This window comes from Salmo salar, chromosome 25, assembly GCF_965601325.2.
Source record: "Salmo salar chromosome 25, fSalSal1, whole genome shotgun sequence".
In the NCBI taxonomy this organism is placed as follows: domain Eukaryota; kingdom Metazoa; phylum Chordata; class Actinopteri; order Salmoniformes; family Salmonidae; genus Salmo; species Salmo salar.
The window spans coordinates 8,579,087-8,601,648 of record NC_138315.1 but is presented as its reverse complement, the minus strand read 5'-3'; positions in this window follow the sequence as shown (position 1 = coordinate 8,601,648).

Genomic DNA, 22,562 nt, shown 5'->3' with positions numbered 1-22,562 from the left:
GCAAGCTCTAAATCCAACAATGCAGTAATCAATATCAATGTAGTACTAAAAATAACATGAGGATACTGGAGTGATAGAGGTAGATATGTATAGGGGTAAGGTGACTAGGCATCGGGAATATATGATAAACAGTAGCAGAAGTGTATATGATGATTGTGAGTGTGTGTTCGTTATGGAAATGTATGACAAAATGAAGTGTGTGTGAATGTGTTGAGTCCTGTGAGTGTTCATAGAGACAGTGCAAAAATGTAATACAAGGGTCAACTCACATAGGACGTTTAGACATTTTGTTAGCTATTTAGCAGTCGTATGGCTTGGGGATCGAAGCTGTTCAGAAGCCGAGAGAGAGAGAGAGAGAGAGAGAGAGAGAGAGAGAGAGAGAGAGAGAGAGAGAGAGAGAGAGAGAGAGAGAGAGAGAGAGAGAGAGAGAGAGAGAGAGAGAGAGAGAGAGAGAGAGAGAGAGAGAGAGAGAGAGAGAGAGAGAGAGAGAGAGAGAGAGAGAGAGAGAGAGAGAGAGAGAGAGAGCCTAATGGTCATTTAGTTGTCTTTTCGTCACCTGAGGGGAATACATGAGTCTTCAGACTGGTTCTAAGCCACCAGATGCCACACATCACATCACCTGGACCAATTTCATCCTATGACAGTAAGCTAATGTATGGGGACATGAGTGACAGTTGCTTAGATTGAATTAGGTAGTTTTTCAATACAAAGTGTGGAGTGAGTGTTAATGTATGAGTGTGCGGTGGATACTGTAGGGTTAGAAGATAAATTAGCAAAAATGAGAATAGGGATCCATGTGCATGTACAACATGAGTGTGTGTGTGACAGTGTTGGGAGGACCAGGACACCCCTGGGCTTATGTCGTGACCTACATTGGGGCCTGATGCTCCCAAGGCTGGCAGGGAGTGTGTGTGTGTTTGAGTGCGCATGTGCGTGCGTGCAGTATGTACTGTACTGATGAGATGAAGCTGCATGGCTGCATTAACTGTATGACTAAGAGGCTCAGCTGGACAAGATACAAAGGGATGAATGGGCACATGTTAAGAGGTATCGTACAGATGCATATAAACACTAATGCAAATGAGTACAGACTACTGAAGGAAAATTCATACCTAAAGTTAACTGTACAGACAAACCATAATGGTACACAAAATGATTAAGATGATAGTGATTATGTAGCAGTGTGATGTTGTTCCCCTAGATTATGCACCAAGTTGCACACAAGGACCAATTCAAATAGGCCAGGTCAAGAGGGGATGTTAATAATTTGATAATAATAATAATAATTCAGTGTGTTTTTTTAATTTAATTACAGCTGCATAGCTAATGCTATTTTTTGGTGTACAAACACTTTTTCATATCAATATTGTACATACACGTGATTGTAAAAGTTTTGTATAATTGGTTTGGCCCATCTCGGGTTATCTGTATTTCCGTACCCCCTTATTGTTCTCTTTTGCCTGACCTTCAGCTAGCAAGGTGCCTGAGAGCTGTGACTGCGCCAAGGGCTAAAATATTGTGTGTTGTCTCTTCGTGTGCAGGGCAAATGAAAAGAATCCAACCAGCAGACCTCCAGTTGTGGCAGTGTCCTAATTAAAAATACACAACGCAGAACGAACCACGCTACAAACTGGTGCCGCGACCTGCCGACTGGTCAGCTCAAGCCGACCACCGGAGCTGTGCATGTTAATGAGGTGCGCGATCTGCGCATGCGCACTTGTTGATGGTTTGCTAAAAGTGAATATATACTGTAAATAGTGAAGGTGAATGTAGCATATTCACTAGATATGGGTATTTGTGTTTATTTGCATGTTTTGAAGGAATTTGTTTATTGCAACAACAAAAAATGTATTTGAATGTAGTAAATTACATTGTATTTAAGTCCCGTGTGGCTCAGTTGGTAGAGCGTGGTGTTTGCAATGCCAGGGTTGTGGGTTTGATTCCCACGGGGGACCAGTACGGAGAAAAAAATGTGTGAAATGTATGCATTCACTACTGTAAGTCGCTCTGGATAAGAGCGTCTGCTAATTGAGTAAAATGTAAATGTTAAGTGCTCTATTGAGCAATGGAAGACTCTCAAGTCCATAAGATGAGTTATGCTGGGGACTTTAGTGTGGCTAGAGGGACGGGTGTCCTTGTATTTACACCAATTGTACAGTCAGCTACTGGGAGAGAGTGTTTGCTTGTCCTGAGTTTACAAGCACTGGGAAGGGTAGGCTGTTTATTCCACCTGACCAGGGTATCCCACCTCTGTCTTTTGATGTACCGTCACCCCCAGTCCTCAGTAATAATGGGACACCTCCGAGTCAGCTTAGTGACCTTATTAAGCAGATTGGTTCAGAGATAGGAGAATCTATCAGAGCAAGTTTACTGTAGCCTGGGGTTTCAAGTCTTTCTCCTGCCCATTCCCCTCATCAACCCCAGCAGTTTCCCCTGCCTGAGCAATGTGGGTCAACGTTTATTTATGCGTCCAAGCTGAATCTGGTTGTGAAGTCAGATGTTAGTGCTCCACCTTTCTTTAGGGGTGATGGCTCAGATAAGTACTCTGTCCTGGAGTGGGAGGAGCTAATGGGAGTCTACCTAGAGAAGAGGGGTTACACTGGGTCTGAGAATGTTGGGGAGGTGATGTCTAGGCTCATGGGGAGGGCACTGGATGTGACCAAAGTCTGGATAAGTAACAACCCTGTTGTCACAGACGTTAAGGCAGTGTTCAGTGTTCTCAGGCAACACTTTGGGGTTACTGTCTGCTCAGGTATGCCATTAGCTGATTTCTACTCAATCAAACCATACGCTAATGAGGGTCCACTAGATTTCTGGATTAGGCTTAACAAAGCTGCAGAGGCAGCTGAACAGTACCTTGTAAGTGAGGGTAGAACCTTGCCCAATCAGTGCTCAGAGTTGGCAGTCATGTTTGTACGCAACTGTTCTGATAAAGAGTTGGCCCAAGTGTTCAAATGAAAACCCCTTCGTGACTGGACAGCCAGTGAGGTACAGGATTGTTTGGATGAACTGTTAAGGGAGCGTAAAGTATGTAGAACACAACTTTCAGAGCAGGTGGCTGCTGTTTTTGACTCCCCCCAGGAGGAAGTGGATCCTGTGAGCAGACCTAATGTGTCATCTTTTTCTCGATGTGCCCGTGAACCAGAACAGGCCCCATCTGTATCTGAGGGTGGGACATTAGAGAAAGTTCTGAGTATGTTAGAGAAGGCTCTTGTCAGCAATACTCAGTCTGTGAACAGAGGCCCCCGTAAACAGTTCCCCAAACGTCAGCGTGAGTGCGCTGTCTGTGGAAGCACTAATCACTGGACCAAAGCTCACTGTCAGATGCACCAGCTGTGTTTCAAGTGCTTCTCTCCGGGCCACATGAGCTTTGACTATAGTGAGACTGGGCAACGACAGAGCCCTGGATGTGGACAGACTGGCAGGTCTTAGTAAAACTAGAAAGCCTCCATTCTGAGGAGGGCAATGTGGGGCAGTCTAATTTTTCCTCCACTGATGATGATATCCAATCTGTTTATTCTTATTCTTCTCAGTACCCAAGAACAACACAGTCATTTTTAAGAACACAATGAATGACAGTTTGTTTTACACCACCGTGCTAGTACAGGATAAAGTTGAGCTGAAGGGGATGTTAGATAGTGGGTCCATGGCTACTACTCTGTGCGCAGATATTGTACCTCGGTTGAGGGAAGCAGAAGTGGTAGAGGGGAACTTTCTAGCTCCTTCAGACATCATCCTGGTGGGTTGTGGTGGGATGCAAACTAGCTCAGTGGGCATGTGTGACTTAAACATACAGCTTTATGGCTTCAGTTATGTAGTCCCAGTGCTTATTGTAGATGGTTGAGGAACAGGTTGATGAACTCATTGTGGGCACTAACGTGTTGAAGTCTCTGATTAGACAGTTCAAATCAAATGACAGCTACTGGCGCGTGGTGGGTACGCCAGGTCCTTCTGGCCAGTGTGATGACAGCCAGTTCCTGCGTCTCCTATCAAATCTGGAGAGATGGAGAGGAGACTCCATCCCAGATAAAGTGGGCACCATTAAGTTGAAGAGAGCAGTAACGCGCCAACCCATGAGTGAGCATCTGGTGTGGGGCCGCCCAAAGACAAAACTCTCTGTGGGCAGTACTGTTGTTGTCGAGCCCAGAACGTCTCGTTGTGTGAATCGACACATATTAGTTGGGAGAGTAGTTACGCCTCTGTGGGGGGATGGATGGCTCCCTGAGAAGATTGTGAATCCAACAACTTCGCCAGTTACCCTGAGACGAAATGCTAAAGTGGCGGATGTGTACCCTTGCATTGCATTGGAGGATTTTGATGATGTTGCATTGGAGGATTTTGATGATGTCAAACAGCAAGCAGCTTACCAGAACGTGTGACAGCTCACATGGCAGTCTGACAGCTAATAGTTCAGTTGGTGGCAGTGTAGTTAATGGCAACAGTACACTAAGCAATCTTGGACTTCAAGGCCTGTCTGTTGAGGAGTGTCCAGTTTCACAGTTCTGGAAAGACAAACTTGTCAGTTTAATTGAGAAGTATGACACAGTGTTCTCTAGACATAGCCTGGATTGTGGCGAGGCAAAAGAGTTCTGCCATCGCATGCGGCTGACTGATGACCACCCATTTCGATTACCTTATCGTAGGCTTTCTCCAGCTCATTACCAAAAACTCAGGGAAACACTGGATGATATGGAGGAAAAGGAAAAATCCAGCAGCGAGTATGCCTCACCATTGCTGCTGGTATGGAAAAAGAATGGGGACTTGCGTCTATGTACTGACTTTAGGTGGTTAAATTCCCGCACAGTAAAGGATGCTCATCCCCTGCCTCATCAGGCTGATGTACTTGCTGCACTTGGAGGTAATGCCTTCTTCAGCACAATGGACTTGACGTCAGGGTACTACAATGTGCCACTGCATGACGAGGATAAGAAATACACTGCCTTTTCCTCTCCTTTAGGTCTGCACGAGTACAATCGTTTACCTCAAGGCCTTTGCAACAGCCCAGCTACTTTTATGAGAATGATGCTGACCATCTTTGGTGACCAAAACGTTCTAAGTGTCCTTTGCTATTTGGATGATCTGATGGTTTTTGCTAAGACGGAAGAAGAGAGTCTGCAGAGACTTGAGATGGTTTTTCAGCGGTTGCAGGAGCACAATCTTAAACTGTCTCCGTCTAAGTGCAAGTTTTTGAGGAGGTCTGTTAAGTTTTTGGGCCACATCATTTCTTAGGAGGGTGTAGCCACTGACCCTGCTAAGGTTCAAACCATTTTAAATGTGACTGAGAGTGAGATGATGGAAGCTGATGGTGTCACTCTGTCTCCTAGCAAAATCCGTTCTTTCCTTGGCATGGTAGTATACTATCAGCACTACATTGAGAATTGTTCCATAGTTGCTAGGCCATTGTTTCAGCTGACTACAGCTGACTACAATAAAAATAATCCAACCAGCAGACATCCAGTTGTGTCCTAATTAAAAGTACACAACGCAGAACGAACCACGCTACACATACATAAAGGTACATTAAGGGTACAACACACCCAATTTTCTCTCTGGAATGCCTAGATACAGTAATAATCTGTAACTCACACTCTCAGATCTCCTTGTGCGCTTTCAAACGTATATGAAACACAGACCTGGGTCAAAATAACATTATGTTTTCTTTCAATTAATTTAGGTGCGCTTGATTTGGCTTGTCTGATCTGCTGGGTGGGCAGGGTTTGCCCCTTTGGGACAATTTCATGGGTTTCATTGGGCCATTTACCACTTTTAGCCAAGTCCTGTAGCAAAGGAGCACTACTAAAAAAAACTAAATCTTTCTGTTAAACTGTCCATGCAAATATAAATTACTTTCGCACAGAATTGTGGTCAATTCCATATCAAATACCAAATACAAATATACACCTCCTTACAATATTTAACTTTATAATCACTCCATGTAATAAAGTGTTTATAATGGGTTGTAATAGTTATCACTGCTCCATTTATAAGATATTTAATATAGGTCCTTATAAACCATTTACTAATCATTAGTTAAGTCTTTTTGCGTGGCCTCATCTAAAGTGTGGGCTATTCATACTTTATAAAAACTTAAATGTTTTCAGTGTAATTTCTCATAAAATTATGAACATGCCATTGGTAGACATTCCAACAGTACCTGATGCTCCTTATGGTCTCAGAATAGCCTAGAACATATCAATGGGAAATGAATAAGCACACAACATAGGATGTTAAAGGAAATATATTGAACATTTTAGTCACAAAAACTGTTGTGAAACAACTGTGACAAGGACTTGAGAAAGATTTGTAATGTGAATGTTTTTCTAATGTTGTATACCTCGCAAATGCAAACTAATCATAAAACAGGTATATGCAGCCTACACACAACAGTTTTTCTCTAGCGTTTTTTTATTCCTTCTGTCACGCCCTGACCATAGAAAGATGTTATTTTCTATGGTAGAGTAGGTCATGGCGTGACAGGGTTATTTTTCTATGTTTTCTATTTCCATGTTGTCAGTTTCTAGTTTTGTATTTCTATGTTGGGGTTTTGTTTGGGATGATCTCCAATTGGAGGCAGCTGGTCCTCGTTGTCTCTAATTGGAGATCATACTTAAGTAGGGTTTTTTTCCACCTGGGTTTGTGGGAGATTATTTTTGAGTCAGTGTATGGTTCACCTCTGCGTCACGGTTTGTTGTTTTTGTCATTTAGTTTATTTTTATGTATTGCATCGTTTCACAGTGTAAATAAAATGTGGAACGACACACACGCTGCACTTTGGTCTGCTTCTCCTTACGACAACCGTGACACCTTCATTACTACTGATATGTATGATTTGCAGGTAGAAATGTTACATGTATAACACTTAAATGCTTCCAGAGCAGTCTTTTAACTGCAGACTATTTTCACACATGGCTTTGTTTGGTGGCACCTTTACTGGGCCTTTAAAGGTAGTAACTCTTTAAACATAATAATATATTCAGATGTTTTGTTTCTTTGCCTCGTAAGCAGTCTATGGACTGCTTTTAAGTCTCAATGCAGAAAATGATCAGGTATTTTTTGTCTAAGAGTTGTTTGAAAAGACCGCCTGAATTTTCAACCTGTTTTGGTGGGATGGAGTTTTGGCCTTCCGTGGTGAAATTATCATGCGGTAAATTAGTTAATTGACCAATAAAAAGATAGTTCCAAACCTCTCTGCCAATAACAGAAAATGTTCTGTTTTTCCCTCGTCGCTCAAACTACTCCCAGACAGTCCTAGAAAAATTCTTGCTTGAGAAATTGTCCTTTGCTAAGAAGCTATTTTTGTTTATTTTTAAACATTTTAATGGAAAACAGTCACACTAAGGTACTTAATTGTTACCCAGAAATTATTTTAGAGAGGAGACTTCGCAAAATAGAACTCTCAATTTCTAACACGTATGGAGCCAGAACTTAATCATGCAGCAGACTAAATTCTTCCAGATATTAGTTCTGGGTTAACCGAGATTAGACTGCTCTAATACCCTGACAACACCGCTTGCATCGCGTGTGCGAGCGTTGCAAAATAAATATAGGAATATATGTTATTCAATTATTGCACCCACACTGCTCGCGCGCCTCAACGAGCGTCTGCGTTGCCAAGGGCTAAAATAGAAATCATTCCTATTTCTGACGCAGATCACGCTGCAAGTCCTGCCTCTCCCATCTCCTCATTGGTTTATAGAAGCAGGTACCTACGTGCCATCTCCTCATTGGTTATACCCACGTGGGTGATTGAAAGACAAACTGTTTTGCCTGTTGTCGTGGTAATACTATGAAAGTGTAGATGCCAATCACCATATAAGTTCAAAGATGAAAAAGCCTGGAAGGAGGAAAGATGTCTAGAAACGATTCGGTTGACTGTTTTATGTGTGGAATAATTGTCGGAGAAGAGGACCTTGTGCATTTCAGGTAAAATAACAACTCAATGTTTATATCCCAGGACAAATTAGCTAGCAACAGCAAGCTTGCTAAATAGGACAAATTAGCTAGCAAGTGCAAGCTAACTAGCTAAATTACCATACATGTTTAATGCTTTTCGACCTGTCCCCAAATTAATGTCATTGGTTCAGAGTTTGTTTTGATATTTTAACCTGCGTGTCGTGATCGTGTTTGGTGTAGGGGGACAAAATACATTTATGCACGATAGCGCGCGATGGCGCACGCGCGCAGCCGGTTTGGGTTCCGTGTAAGGAGTGACTGCAATCCATACTTTGGTTTTGGTTGAAAAGTCACTGCCAAAAAAACACTTATGTTAGCATTTTCAGACTAAAAACGTTATTTTACTCAGCATAGAGTGTCAAGTTAGACATCACACTATTACAACAGTGTGACAGTTTTGGAATAAAATGTGCAATATTCTTCAACATCCTCTGTATTGTACGGGTACGGGTACTGCTGGCATGTCAATTTTTTTGTGAGAAATTATACTGATCACTTGAAACATGTATAAAGTATTTATGAAGTATAAATAGCCCACACTTTAGATGAGGCCACGCAAAAAGACTTGACTAATGATTAGTAAATGGTTTATAAGGACCTATATAAAAATGTTCATGAATGATCTTATGAATCATTATGAAATACTTTAAAATGTGTTTATAAATGTGTGAATAACTAGGTTACTAACGTTTACAAATGTGTGATACTGATTAATAAATGCTTTACTACTCTATTATAAATGCTCTGTTAGGTGGAGTTATTATAAAGTGCTACCTGCATTCCTTTATTCAGTTATTATACTCCCCTTATGTAACCAATGAGTGAAATCCTATCTGCTTGTCCTCTGGCCAAATACCCCTGCATGTCATCAAATGGTAATACTGTGAGTCAGAATGAATATACATTCGCAACATTTTTATTTATTTTACCAGGTAAGTTGACTGAGAACACATTCTCATTTACAGCAACAACCTGGGGAATAGTTTCAGGGGATAGGAGAGGGATGAATGAGCCAATTGCAAGCTGGGGATGATTAGGTGGCCATGATGGTATATGGGCCAGATTGGGAATTTAGCCAGGACACCAGGGTTAATACCCCTACTCTTACAATAAGTGCAACAGGATCTTTAATGACCTCAGAGAGTCAGGACACCCGTTTAACATCCCATCTGAAAGACAGCACCCTACACAGGGCAGTGTCCCCAATCACAGCCCTGGGGCATTGTTTAGACCAGAGGAAAGAGTGCCTCCTACTGGCCATCCAACACCACTTCCAGCAGCATCTGGTCTCCCATCCAGGGACTGACCAGGACCAACGCTGCTTAGCTTCAGAAGCAAGCCAGCAGTGGGATGCAGGGTGGTATGCTGCTGCCTAACATGCTACACTCCAATGTAACACTCAAATTTCAGACAACTAAAACATGAATAGGTGAAGATGAAATTCTGAATGGGTAATATCGTGAATGAAATGACGACAATAAACACAATGTGGACATGCATACAGTACACATCACTTGTGTAAGCAAGATATTGCAATTCATTGAATATATAGTGAAGGAGCATGCAAGAAAGATTCCCCAAAATGGTGTCCAAATGAATATATAACATCAGAAACATCACAAAGCCTTCAGAAATATTCACACCCCTTTACTTTTTCCACATTTTGTTGTGTCACAAAGTGGGATTAAAATGGATTGAATTGTCATTTTTTGCCAACGTTCTACACAAAATTGTAAGGACAGATGTCAGAGATGAGAAGCAGGTACGGGGAGTCAAACATTTAATCGAAACAGACATGGAACAAGACAGGAACAGCGTCAGCACATGGGTATACAAGGACATATGGCAATCAAAGCTGAAGCGGGGAACAGAGCGGGGGAACAGACAGATATTGGGGAGGTAATGACAGAGGTGATTGAGTCCAGAAGAAGCGTGAGAGCTTGGCGATCCGGCTGAGGCATTGGAGCCGGATGATCCGGCTGAGGAATGAAGGCTTGTGGTTCCCGCTGAGGCATGGGAGCCCGATGATCCGGCGGAGGCGTAGCAGCCTGACGAGCCGGCTGGGCATAAAAACCTGGCGATCCGGCTGAGGCCTGACGTGGGATGTGCGCCTTCTGAGCCAACCGGGGCAAGAAACCTCTTGAGCCAGCTAGGCGGTGACAGCCCGACAAGCTGGCTTAGGCACCCCCGGTTCCATCGGAGGCGGCCCCCGGATCCGACGTCACCACCAACCGGAAAGCCAGCAGTCCCCGATGCTTCATTTGGTGGCTTCAGCATTCTGTAAGGACCGACGCCGGAGATGAGAAGCAGGTACGGGAAGTCAAACATTTAATTGGAACAGACATGGAACAAGAAAGGAACAGCGTCAGCACACGGGTATAAAAGGACATATGACAATCAATGCTGAAGCGGCGAACAGAGTGGGAGAACAGAGAACAGATAGGAGAGGTAATGACAGAGGTGATTGAGTCCAGGTGAGTCCATTAATCGCTGATGCGCGTGACGGGGCAAGGCAGGTGTGAGTAATGATGGTGGCAGGAGTGCGTAATGCTGGGGAGCCTGGTGCCCTTGAGCGCCAGGGGTAAAGAGCGGGAGCAGGTGTGACACAAAATACTCTTATGTCAGTGTGGAAGAAAAATTCTAACACTTGTTTAAAAAAAATACATTAACAACTAAAAACACAAATATATCTTGATTAGAAAAGTATTCTACCCCCTGAGTCAATACATGTTAGAATCACCTTTAGCAGCGATTACAGCTGTGAGTCTTTCTGGGTAAGTCTCTAAGAGCTTTGCACACCTGGATTGTGCAATATTAGCCCATTATTATTTTCATAAGTCTTGCCATAGATTTTCAAGCCAATTTAAGTCAAAACTGTAACTAGGTCCTTCAGGAACATTCAATGCCATCTTGGTAAGCAACTCCAGTGTATATTTGGCCTTGTGTTTTAGGTTATTGTCCTGCTGAAAGGTGAATTTGTCTCCCAGTGTCTGTTGGAAAGCAGATTGAACCAGGTTTTCCTCTAGGATTTTGCCTATCCTTTGCTCTATTCCGTTGCTTTTTATCATAAAAAACTCCCAAGTCCATGCTGATAATAAACATACCTATTACATGATGCAGCCACCACCATGCTTGAAAATATGAAGAGTGGGTACTCAGTAATGTGTTGGATTTGCCCAAAACATAACACTTTGTATTCAGGACATAAAGTTCATTTCTTGGACACATTTTTTGCAGTTTTACTGTAGTGCCTTATTGCAAACAGGATGCATGTTTTGGAATATTCTTAATCTGTACAGGCTTCCTTCTATTCGCTCTCTCATTTAGGTTAGTATTTTGGCGTAACTATAATGTTGTTGATCCAGCCACAGTTTTCTCCTATCACAGCCATTAAACTCTGTAACTGTTTTAAAGTTACCATTGGCCTCATGGGGAAATCCCTGAGCGGTTTCCTTCCTCTCCGGCAACTGAGTTAGGAATGACACCTGTAACTTTGTAGTGACTGGGTGTATTGATACACCATCCAAAGTGTAATGAAATAGCACCGACAGAGAGGGCTGCCTTGCTTCTAGCTCTTAGGAAACTTTGCAGTATTTTTTTAAATGTATTATTTCTTACATTATTAGCCCAGAAAATGTTTTGTGTTATTACATACAGCCAGGAAGAACTATTGGATATCAGAGCGGCGGTAACACACCAACACTACCAAGATTTCAACCAGGAATATGACTAGCCTGAAGCGGATCCTTTGTTCGCACCCACCAGGGCAATTGAGCTGATTCCAGAAGCCGACCCAAAACAACAGCCGGTAAAGGAAAGTGGTCTTCTATTCCGACTATTCCGGCGCGCACACCACCCACCGCTTCCGAGTATATTATTCGCTAATGTTCAGTCTCTGGATAATAAAGTTGACGAGCTCAAGGCAAGGGTTTCTTTCCAGAGCAACATCAAGGATTGTAACATACTTTGGTTCACGGAAACATGGCTCTCTCGGGATATACTGTCTGAGTCGGTCCAGTCAGCTGGGTTCTCAGTTCATCGCACAGACAGGAATAAATATCTCTCCGGGAAGAAGGGCGGGGGTGTTTGTTACCTGATTAACGACTCATGGTGTAATCGTGATAACATACAGGAACTCAAGTCCTTTTGTTCACCCGACCTAGAATACCTCACTGTTAGGAACGACGCTGCAGAAGAGGAACGGACATGCAACAGGACAGGAATAGCATCAGACCTGGGAAACACAAAGACAGATGACAATCAATGCAGCAGCGGGGAACAGAGCTGGGGAACTGACAAATATAGCGGAGGTAACAAACAGCTAATTGAGGCCAGGTGAGTCCAATAAATCGCTGATGCGCGTGACGAGGGAAGGCAGGTCCACCGCGTCCACTTCAATTTGCTTACCGCCCCAATAGATCCACAGACGATGCACACTGCACACTGCCCTAGCCCATCTGGACATGAGGAATATCCATGTAAGAGTGCTGTTCATTGACTATAGCTCAGCATTCAACACCATAGTTCCCTCCAATCTCATCATTAAGCTCAAGTCCCTGGGTCTGAACCCCGCCCCGTGCAACTGGGTCCTGGACTTCATGACGGACTGCCCCCAGGTGGTGAAGGTAGGAAACAACACCTCCACTCCTCTGATCCTCAACACTGGGGCCCCACAAGGGTGTGTGCTCAGCCTCCTTCTGTACTCCCTGTTCACCCATGACTGCGTGGCCAAGCACGCCTCCAACTCAATCATCAAGTTTGCAGATGATACAACTGTAGTAGGCTTGATTACCAACAATGATGAGACAGCCTACCCGGAGGAGGTGAGGGCTCTGGGAGTGTGGTGCCAGGAAAATAGCCTCTCACTCAATGTCAACAAAACAAAGGAGTTGATCGTGGACTTCGGGAAACAGCAGAGGGAGCACCCCCCTATCCACATCGACGGGACCGCAGTGGAGAAGGTGGAAATCTTCAAGTTCCTTGGCGTACACATCACTGACAAACTGAAATGGTCCACCCACACAGACAGTGTGGTGAAGAAGGCACAACAGCGCCTCTTCAACCTCTGGAGGCTGAAGAAATTTGTCTTGGCACCTAAAACTCTCCCAAACTTTTACAGATGTACAATTGAGAGCGTCCTGTTGGGCTGTATCACCGCCTGGTACGGCAACTGCACCGCCCACAACCTCAGGGCTCTCCAGAGGGTGGTGCGGTCTGCCCAACGCATCACCGGGGGCAAACTTCCTGCCCTCCAGGACACCTACATCACCCAATGTCACAGGAAGGCAAAAAAGATCATCAAGGATAACAACCACCCGAGCCACTGCCTGTTCACCCCGTTACTGCGAGGGCATTATTGGTGCATCAAAGCTGGGACCGAAAAACAGCTTCTATCTGAAGGCTATCAGACTGTTAAACAGCCATCACTAGAACACTAGAGGATGCTGCCTATATACAAAGACTTGAAATCACAGGCCACTTTAATAAATGGAATACTAATCGCTTTAATAATGTTTACATATCTTGCATTACTCATCTCATATGTACTGTAGATACTGTATTCTATTCTACTGTATCTTAATGTACACCGCTCTGACATTGCTCATTTATTTATACATTCTTAATTCATCATTCCTTTACTTAGATTTGTGTGTATTGGGTATATGTTGTGAAATTGTTAGATTTTACTTGTTAGATATTACTGCACTGTCGTAGCTAGAAACACAAGCATTTCTTTACACCCGCAATAACATCTGCTAAACACTTGTATGTGACCAATACATTTTGATTTGATTTCAATAACTTCACCATGCTCAAAGTGATATTCAGATAATGTCAGATATTTTTTTTTACCCATCTACCAATACGTGCCCTTCTTTGCGAGGCATTGGCAAACCTCCCTGGTCTTTGTGGTTGAATCTGTGTTTGAAATGTACTGCTCGGCTGAGTGACCTTACAGATAATTCTATTTGTTGGGTACAGAGATGAGGTAGTCATTCAAAAATCATGTTAAACACTATTATTGCACACAGAGTGAGTCCATGCAACTTATTATGTAACTTATTAAACAAGTTTTACTCCTTAACTTATTTAGGCTTCCCATAACACTTATTGTCTCAATACATTTCAGCTTTACATTTTTTATTAATTTGTAAAATAAAAAAATAAAAACATAATTCCACTTCGACATTATGGGGTATCTCAATTTCATCAATTTGAACACAACACAACGTAACACAACAACATTTGGAAGAAGTCAAGGGGTGTGGATACTTTCTGAAGGCACTGTACATGCTCTAGGATATTACGAACTTGCATCTTGGATGATAAAAATAGTCTCTGTCAGAAAGCGATGTACACCTGATTACAGTAAATTATCCAGGACCCATCTGTAAACACAGTGCCTTATTTATTCCAAACAGGAAATAGCCTGAGCATCGCCCAAATTCCAAAGTGGTGGACATTAGAATAAATTATCTTGACCACTGTGCTCCCGAGTGGCATTGCGGTCTAAGGCACTGCATCTCAGTGCAAGAGGTGTCAGTACAGACCCTGGTTTGATTCCAGGCTGGATCACAACCTGGCTGTGATTGCAAGTCTCATAAGGCAAGTCTCATAACGCTCCTTGAAGTTCTTGATGACCTGATAAATGGTTGATTTAGGTGCAATCTTACTGGCAGCAATATCCTTGCCCTTCTTGTGCAAAGCAGTGATGACGGCACGTGTTTCCTTGCAGGTAACCATGGTTGACTGAGGAAGAACAATGATTCCAAGCACCTTTTCAAGCTTCCAGTCTGTTATTTGAACTCAATCAGCATGACAGAGTGATCTCCAGCCATGTCCTCGTCAACACTCACACCTGTGTTAACGAGATAATCACTGACATGATGTCAGCTGGTCCTTTTGTGGCAGGGTTGAAATGCAGTGGAAATGTTTTGGGGGGATTCAGTTCATTTGCATGGCAAAGAGGGACTTTGCAATTAATTGCAATTCATCTTATCACTCTTCATAACATCTGGAGAATATGCAAATTGCTGTCATACAGAATGAGGCAGCAGACTTTGTGAAAATGAATATTTGTGTCATTCTCAAAACTTTTGGCCACGACTGTATTCTATTTAGAGTCCGATCCCATCAACATCTTCAGAGACATTAACAAAAAGCTCAGCACCAGGAACTACTGTAAGTCAAATTATAAAATCTTACTAAAATCTACTAAATCTTTCCATGACTCCATGATATACAAATAAATATACTGGAACTAGGCATAAACATGGCCTGTGTCTTGCTGTCATAGTTGTTGTGTTTACACGTAGGCTACAACTTCTACTGTAGTAAGTTTGTTGTATTATGGAGGCTTAGTTTAGTTGACTGTTCATGCAAGGCTTGAAGTCTACATTTGAGAAAAGAAGGTACAGTATTAGTAAGGAGGGGATGGTGTGGGTGGGTGACTGACTGCTAGTGCTGAGCGATTAACCGAAATGTCTGTTATTTTTCGTTTTTTCAACTACTAATTGATCAATGTCAATTCAATAATTTGAATTCCATGTTTTTTTTTTGTGAGCTCAATGTACAGTTTCCGTAGAGATAAATCTGATCCAACCTGAATTGTGTGATGTAGCAAGGCCAATATTCTACATAGTTTAGTGTCAACGAGCGTGGTAATTAACTACAAAGACCATATACCATTGCGTGCCCACTTAAATTTGTCTGGTCTGTGCAGAGCAGAAACTGCTGAAAATACATGATCTAAGTGATTGATAGTTGGTATTCAGCAGTCATAAAATGATGCCTTATTTACTTTGAAGAATTACTAAAATTTTGATTTTGTCAGACAGCATAGGCAGCAGCTCTATAGAGATGAGATGATTACTTGGAATGAAATAAAGTCAAACAAAACAAAACTTCTAATATAATAATAAAACCATTAATAAAAGTCCCATGGTGGTAATGATTTCCCATTACTGCTTATCACTTACAGTGGCTAGCAAAAGTATTCACCCCCCTTGGCATTTTTCCTATTTTTTTGCCTTACAACCTGGAATTAACTTTGAAGATGCAAAATATTTTTTCTTGTGAAACAAGCAGGAAATAGGACAAAAAACTGCACTTGAGTGTGCATAACTATTTAACCCCCTAAAGTCAATACACTGTAGAGCCACCTTTTGCATCAATTACAGCTGCAAGTCTCTTGGGGTATGTCTCTATAAGTTTGGCACATCTAGCCACTGGGATTTTTGCCCATTCCTCAAGGCAAAACTGCTCCAGCCCTTTCCAACTTGAAGGGTTCCGCTGGTGTACAGCAATCTTTAAATCATACCACAGATTCCCAATTGGATTGAGGTCTGGGCTTTGACTAGGCCATTACAAGACATTTAAATGTTTCCCCTTAAACCACTTGAGTGTTGCTTTATCAGTATTGTCCTGCTGGAAGGTGAACCTCCGTCCCAGTCTCAAATCTCTTGAAGACTGAAACAGGTTTCCCTCAAGAATATCCCTGTATTTAGCACCATCGATCATTCCTTTAGTTCTGACCAGTTTCCCAGTCCCTGCCGATGAAAAACATCCCCACAGCATGATGCTGCCACCACCATGCTTCACTGTGGGGATGGTGTTCTCGGGGTGATGGAGGTGTTGGGTTTGCGCCAGACATAGCGTTTTCCTTGATGGCCAAAAAGCTCAATTTTAGTCTCATCTGACCAGAGTACCTTCTTCCATATGTTTGGGGAGTCTCCCACATGCCTTTTGGCAAACACCAAACGTGTTTGCTTATTTTTTTTCTTTAAGCAATGTCTTTTTTCTGGCCACTCTTCCGTAAGCCCAGCTCGGTGGAGTGTACGGCTGGTCCTTTGGACAGATGCTCCAATCTCCACTGTGGAGCTTTGCAGCTCCTTCAGGGTTATCTTTGGTCTCTTTGTTGCCTCTCTGATTAATGCCCTCCTTGCCTGGTCCGTGAGTTTTGGTGGGCAACCCTGACTTGGCAGGCTTGTTGTGGTGCCATATTCTTTCCATTTTTTAATAATGGATTTTTAGTGGTGCTCCGTGGGATGTTCAAAGTTTCTGATATTTTTTTAGAACCCAACCCTGATCTGTACTTCTCCACAACTTTGTCCCTGACCTGTTTGGAGAGCTCCTTGGTCTTCATGGTGCCGCTTGCTTAGTGGTGCCCCTTGCTTAGTGGTGTTGCAGACTCTGGGGCCTTTCAGAAAAGGTTTATATGTACTGAGATGATTTGACACTTAGATTGCACACAGGTGGACTTATTATGTGACTTCTGAAGGTAATTGGTTGCACCAGATCTTATTTAGGGTCTTCATAGCAAAGGGGGTGAATACATATGCACACACCACTTTTCTGTTTTTATTTTTTAGAATGTTTTGAAACAAGTAATTTTTTTATTTCACTTCACCAATTTGGACTATTTTGTGTATGTCCATTGCATGAAATCCAAATAAAAATCAATTTAAATTACAAGTTGTAATGCAACAAAATAGGAAAAATGCCAAAGGGGATGAATACTTTTGAAAGACACTGTAAGTCATGTCGCGTACAATGCTCTAATCTTATCATACTTCAAATGATCCATAAAGGGACCACTCTTAACATTCCACAGAATACTTTTTTCACCACTTACGTACATCTACGTGTGGGTGTGCAAGTTGTATATTATATATATTTTTTTATTGTTACTTCATCAGATCATCATAATAACCCATTATACTCAATATTATGTTACTTTAACTCTAGTAACCCATTATACATTTGTGTTACATCCCAAATTCCTCCTTTAGACTAGTGTTCTATTCATACAGGGGTTTCGATATTTACAAAAGTTGTTCTATTTAACAGCATATTCGGAAATAGTTCTCTTCTTTCATATCTCCATACATAATAACGTTATACACAAAACTCCACTGATGAGACATGTTATCGTCATATTATCAGAATGAGTCATGTTACCCTCAGAGATGTTATCCTCGTTACTAATCTAGACATGTAATCTAAACATGGTATCCTAGTTACTCATCAAGACATCATCAGAGACATGTTATCACTTATGAGATTTCTAACACGTTGTCCTCTACTGTAGATAACATTATAGATCAGCTCACACAGAACTAGACAACTCAACTCACACAGAACTGGCAAACTCTGCTCACATTCACTCCATATTCAAACTGGAGCTAGTCCCCTGACAGCTCTCATTCACTCAATGCCTAATAGCTACATTTCAATCTATCTCTTGTTATTCAAATTCCAATCCAATCTTAATAGTAATAATTTCAATCCATGTATTATCCACATTTCAATCAGCTCTTGTTATCCAAATATCAATCTTTCAGCTTAATATGTCATATGTCACAATTTTCCCATCCACATTCACTTAGTACTATTCCCAAACACACTCTGTAATCTCCCTTATTACCCATGTGCATCTTCAATGGTTCTCTTGCCGCTACTTGCTATACATATAAATAACACCCGTATTAAAAAATACCTTGTGTTATTTTGTAGTTGCTGCAGACCACATAGACATTTCTTCTAAATGCCTACAGAAAGCTGTTAGCAGGGCTTTCCATGGTACCGTTACACACTCGCTCTAGTTTTCTAATAAAACTAGTGAATAGTCTTCTCTCTATAAGACTATGGGTACCTTTTTATGCATTACCATGATTTACATTTTTTATCATTGTTTTTATTTTTTATATCAAATCAAATCAAATGTATTTATATAGCCCTTCTTACATCAGCTGATATCTCAAAGTGCTGTACAGAAACCCAGCCTAAAACCTCAAACAGCAAGCAATGCAGGTGTAGAAGCACGGTGGCTAGGAAAAACTCTCTAGAAAGGCCAAAACCTAGGAAGAAACCTAGAGAGGAACCAGGCTATGAGGGGTGGCCAGTCCTCTTCTGGCTGTGCCGGGTGGAGATTATAACAGAACATGGCCAAGATGTTCAAATGTTCATAAATGACCAGCATGATCAAATAATAATAATCCCAGTTGTCGAGGGTGCAACAAGTCAGCACCTCAAGAGTAAATACATATTTAGAATATCAATCAGTCCTCCTGTTCTTTGACACCAAATTGTTGCAGAAATTATTACACAGGGACACATAAAATCAATCTTAAATGAATAATTGTTTATTTGTCAGAGCGCTGGAGAGGTTCCAACCAACACAATGCACCATACTACACATGTCAATCAGGAGCTCTGCTTGGGCAGTCCCAGCAACTGTCTTATATACAGCTATACACAGACAAGTTATATTTGCATGATTTAGCATAATTAATTAATCATTACCATTTTGTTTCATTCATGTGACTGACCAATACTGATTCATAACATGTGACAGACCAATACCTCACAAGGCTTCTCAAAACAAGGTCTGGGTGTACTGCCAAATTGCAGCTACTGATAGTGAGGATTCAGTCAGTCACTTGCATGAACACAGAAATTGGTTTATACAACAGCACATGAATAGAACACAGAAATGAGTTATAAGAAAAGCACATGTATACATTTTCCATCACATAAGTATTGTGTGTAGATCAGTGACACAATATCTAAATGTAATCAATTTAAAATTCAGGCTGTAACACAACAACATGTGGAATAAGTAAAGCGGTGTGAATACTTTCTGAAGGCACTGTATTGTGCGATCTTATGTGTCATGTTACCAACTGTCATACCCTGGATATCTTGCCAGATTCTGATAGTTTCAGCTAGTGGCTCAAGCACTAGCACAAAGAGCAAGAGAGAAAGGGGACAGCCTTGTCTTGCACCCCTGGACAGGAGAAAAGGGGCAGTGTCACGTCCTGACCAGTAAAGGGGTTATTTGTTATTGTAGTTTGGTCAGGACGTGGCAGGGGTGTGTTTGTTTAGAGTGTTTCGGGGTTTGTTGGGCTATGTTCTTTTTTAAGAGGGGTGTTTGTTTAGAGTGTTTCGGGGTTTGTTGGGCTATGTTCTATGTTAGTATATTTCTGTGTTTATCTAGTATGTCTAGTTCTATGTTTAGTTAATGGGGTTGACCTTCAATTGGAAGCAGCTGCTCCTAGTTGCTTCTAATTGAAGGTCCTATTTAAGAGGGGTGTTTTTCTATGGGATTTTGTGGGTAGTTGTTCCTTGTATAGCTGTAAGCCTTACAGGACTGTTTATCGTCGTCGCGTCGTCGTCGTCGTCGTTGTTTTTGTATACGTGTGTTTTGTTTTGGTTTTCCTTCTTTCTGCCTAATAAAAAGAAGATGAGTATACACACTCCCTCTGCATTTTGGTCAAATCCATACAACACCCGTGAGAGAACTACCCACCACAAACGGACCAAGCAGCGGAGGAAGGAGCAGCAGCAGAGCTCTGTGGAGTCATGGACATGGGAAGAGATTCTGGATGGGGCAGGACCTTGGCACCAGGCTGGGGAGTATCGGCGCCCTAAGGAGGAGCTGGAGGCAGCCAAGGTGGAGCGGTGGTATTATGAGGCATTATACGCACTGAGAGGCAAGTGCGAGAGGCAGCCCCCAAAAAATGTTTTGGGGTAGTTGTTCCTTGTATAGCTGTAAGCCTTACAGGACTGTTTATCGTCGTTGTTTTTGTATACGTGTGTTTTGGTTTGGTTTTCCTTCTTTCTGCCTAATAAAAAGATGAGTATACACACCCGCTGCATTTTGGTCAAATCCATACGACACCCGTGACAGGCAGAGCATTGACCATTAGTAATACCACAAGCTGCTGGTGAGTGACATGAAACCTGTATACATTCAAGGAATTCTCCTCAAACAAATAACCCCACTCCACCCTATCAAATGCCTTTCCAGCATGTAGGCACACAGCAAGTGTCCTATGGTTAGTCTGACTAGCAAATTGTATCATGTTCAAGAGCCTTCTGAGGTTTAAAATGAAAATCGATTTAATACAAAGCCAGTTTGGTCTAGATTTATATGTCCAGGCAGTAGGCTCTCAAGCCGTTTAGCAAGTAGCTTAGCGAGCAACTTATTTTCTATGGCTTATAGGCCGTTGAGACCCGCACTCAGCACGGGGCTTACTCCTTTTCAAAATGAGAGTAATATTTGGCAAGTTAATAGTTGGGATACTTCCCTTTTGATAAGAATGTAAATACATGTCAGTGAGAGAACAAGCTTACTCATACTTTTATAAAATTCAGGGCAATATCCGTCAGGGACAGGAGCCTTTCCCCCTTTAAATGAGTGAATGTCCTCAGAGACCTTCTCCCCTGTGATTGGTCTACAAAGTTCCTCTCTCTATTCCTCTGCTATGGATGGAAAAGCAACCCTATCGATAAACTCTTTCCTCTTCACCTCAGATGAGACACACTCAGAGTAATGATTTTGATAAAAACTCCCTCATAATCATATTTATATTCTTATTGTCATGGTGCCTGAGCCCATTACTGTCTTTAAGCAATAATATGGAATAGTTTCCACTTTACCCCTTGCAAGGCGATCAAGTCTGCCCGGTTTATTGCTTGATTAATAGAGCCTTTGCCTGGCAAAGAAGCTAGCAGATTCAGCTTTTCTTGTTAGAAGTTGGTCTGAAACTGAATTCCCTTGACACAGTTTTAGAGAATGTGGTTTTCAATTATTTCTCAATCTGAATCATATTCTATAGAAACAGTTGTTTTTTAATAGCTTCTTTTTTTTGAGCTGATGTATAATAGCCCCTCTCATGTAAGCATTGGCTGTTTCCTACAGCATTGATAGGCTGACATCTGGTGATTATAACAGACATAAAAAAGTTGAATTGAGTTGTGATATAATCAGTAAATGCCGGGCTGCTCAATATTGAGGGATTAAGTCACCAATAACAGCAGGAGAGATCATTATAAGGAGGACTGATAGTAATAAGACAATGGTCAGATAGAGTACGTATACCAATAGTACACATACACATATTTTTTATTTACCTTTATTTAACTAGGCAAGTCAGTTAAGAAAAAAATTCTTATTTTCAATGACAGCCTAGGAACAGTGGGTTAACTGCCTTGTTCAGGGGCAGAACGATAGATTTGTACCTTGGGGATTCGAACTTGCAACCCTTCAGTTACTAGTCCAACACTAACCAGTAGGCTACGCTGCCGCCCCATATATACACATACTAGATACACCCACACCCACACACACAACACACGCACACATGCATAATGACACCACGCAAAACAATGACATGTTATTCTGTCAGAGCTTTAAACTCAGGCAGTGAGACCCTCTCCTCCAGTTTTTAAGTCTTTTGTAGTTTGTTCCAAGGATTGTTTCCCAATTTTAGTCCTTACCCTAGGAACTGAGAATGAGAGCGCTGACTGAGAGCAGAGGCTGTAGGATGTTGTTGTTAGTGAGGAGCAACAATATGTAGGGAGTAGGCCAAGCACTGCCTTGTACACAAATATGTACCCGTGCTTAAGCCTTCTGGTATTCACTGTCTTTATTCCTCGTGTCACTATTTCTCTATAAAAAAAAATGTATCTTTAACTCTGCATTGTTGGAAAAGGATCCAGTAAGCATTTCACTGTTAGTCCACACCTGTTGTTTGCAAAGCACGTGACAAAAAAACATTTGATTTGATTTATTCTAGAAATAAATCTGGTGCTGCTGAGAAAAG